General features: G+C 44.1%; 1 long non-coding RNA gene across 1 annotated transcript in view; it reads right to left on the reverse strand.

The window, feature by feature from the left end:
- Positions 1–14: 14 nt before the first annotated feature.
- LOC126986765 (uncharacterized) overlaps positions 15–2,500 on the reverse strand; it is a 3,491-nt gene continuing 1,005 nt past the window's right edge. The window contains exons 2-3 of the long non-coding RNA XR_007739938.1: positions 1,364–2,147; positions 15–1,179 (exon numbers count right to left, since the gene is read on the reverse strand). This is a non-coding gene — a long non-coding RNA (uncharacterized LOC126986765). The remainder of the gene's footprint in view (positions 1,180–1,363; positions 2,148–2,500) is intronic.

Genomic DNA, 2,500 nt, shown 5'->3' on the forward strand with positions numbered 1-2,500 from the left:
ATGATGAACTAAGGGTCAAGGGACAGGATTCAGCCATACAAGACTAAATTGTCGCTCATAACACTTAGAACTTAGTCTAATTATAAACTAACATGTAAACACAAGAAACAAGTAGCACCAACACACGAAGAAAACCTATTGTTATGCCGGACGTGTTACTTGGGTTCCGTGTCGCCGTCAGGAGACTCCGTGGGAGGGAGATATGGAAACACCTTGCACAGCTTCTGTAGTTTAATATTCTTCCTTAGTTGTACAATTCACTCTTGACTCTTCACTGACCACTAGCTTACTATGACTGGGACTAACTCCTCTCGCCCTCTTCTCCTATCCATACCGAACAGTACAGTCTAGAACGTTACAGTATATATTAGATTATACAAGAACATGTAGCAAAAATATGTGCGAGTTGGCAACACTTCGTGCCTGGCCGCGGGGCGCGGGCGGGGCCTTGCTCCCCGCCCCTCTACTCGCTCCTCCCGGAGCCTTCCGGAGTCCCATAGACCCCGGGGGAAGCTTCCAGCACAACACTATCAAGTGTTCCCACTAACATTTGGTAAAAAACCTGCTCACTCAGTCTAACATCACTCATCAACTTAATTAAGCCTTGACTACAACTACCGAGTGTTTGCGCTCCACCGTGGTTACCCCTGATAATGACACACACACCATTTGTCCTTTACCCTCTTTCCTCCTCCCGCACACAACCCCCAGGGCATGCTGGCTTGGGTCCCGACAGCAGTCAGCCAGCCTACCATCAGACACACTTACTTCGACACCTCTGTCTGGCGCGATACCTCGTATAAGAGTCCTTAAATATAATATTATAGCCTAGGTATATTGAACACTTCTATGTATGTGAGGCCAGTTATGCTATTCGAAGCAACAAGTTGAAGAGGATGACATGGAGCCAAGAGTGCAGAATGCTGAGATACATGGGCCATGTGAGATGGACAAGTAGGGTATCAAACTAGGTGATAAGAATGTGTGGTGTGGAGGTGGTGCCCCTCTTGATCAAAGACACTGAAGTTAGGGTTGACTGAAGATCTGTTAGGCAGCATGTTGGTAACCCTCCGTCACTTGTCAATGGTTGAAAACTCTCAGAGTCTTGCAGTGGGAGTCGAGTCCTCTGGATCACCACGTACACACGCTGACCACTCCCACCGGTGCACCATACGCAATCTGCAGGTGTAAGCTGATATTAATTACATATTAATAATAATCGCCATATAAATTAAGATCAAGAATGCCGAACATGTGGCCATTATGATTTCTTGTTTTGTTCTTATGCCTCCGACTGTGAGTTGTGCACATTTACATTTGAAAGTAATCTATTACTAACTGCAAGGTCTACATATATGCCTACCTGTACTCAGGAAAAGAAGTTTCTAATAATTTCCTGCCTGACAACTTGACCAGGAATCTGTCTGTTGTTTCTCACAGGCTGAACTGGTACTTCTTCTGCAGCGATCCACTCAGTAGTTGTACAGGAGCATACAAGAAGTCGCAATCTTCGTAGTCTTCTTGGGGTCATACTGCAAACTTCCTCCTGACTTATGTAGGCACCTGCACCTTGACTTGAGGATCCCAAAGGTCCGTTCGACAACGCATCTTGTCCTGCGAGGGCTTGTTGTATCGTTCCTCCCCAGGTGTTGTCGGGCGTGCAACTGGGGTCATCAGGAATGGCTCCAGAGGATATGCACTGTCTCCTGTGAAGTTGAAAATTCATTAATCCATTATTTATCATTATGAAATGCATGAAAACTATCTTAAAAATTCTATTATATCTATTGCTGTGGTTGACATCTTTATCTCATGACTGGCCTTTTCACAAAGTACCTGAGTTACTTTATCAATGGCCCTTGATTGGTCCATTCCAACACCGTTTCCAATAACACCTTGAAAGCTGCCACTCGCAAAAACCTTAGTGTAGCCAGAACCTGGGTGTGTGTTGGGAGTGCATGTGCCCTCCTGGTTCTCCTTTCCAGGTGGGGGCGCAACTCATCACAGAGCCTGATTATTTCCTGACGGGGAAATCTATACACCTGCACCAGGTGTTCATCACTGACATGTAGTGGGTCGAGTGTATCCCGATATCTCCTTTCCCTGCACAGTCTGTGATTGAAAATATATGCCGCAACAAGCTCCATCTGTGAAACACAGAAATAACTATATTACTAGAGAGGACTAGAACATACGGTAATTATTTAAGACACATAATTGTAACCTAATTAAATGGCCCTTAAAAGGAAAAGAAATATCAATGTTGCTGTTATCTGAAAATAAATTGAGGACGTAAAGCAAATAACAATAATAATAAAGAAAAACATGTTTAAAAAATATGAGTACAGCTACTCGAGCCAAAGCCGTCTTGGCTACACCTAAATCTCCACAATTAATGCACAAACCATGCATGGGTGACATTTATGTGACCCCTGCCACGTTGAAATAGAGCTATACACATGTATGGAGGCTATTACAGCTTCATGGGATAAGAAATACT

The sequence above is a fragment of the Eriocheir sinensis genome, chromosome 63 (assembly GCF_024679095.1).
Source record: "Eriocheir sinensis breed Jianghai 21 chromosome 63, ASM2467909v1, whole genome shotgun sequence".
Lineage (NCBI taxonomy): Eukaryota > Metazoa > Arthropoda > Malacostraca > Decapoda > Varunidae > Eriocheir > Eriocheir sinensis.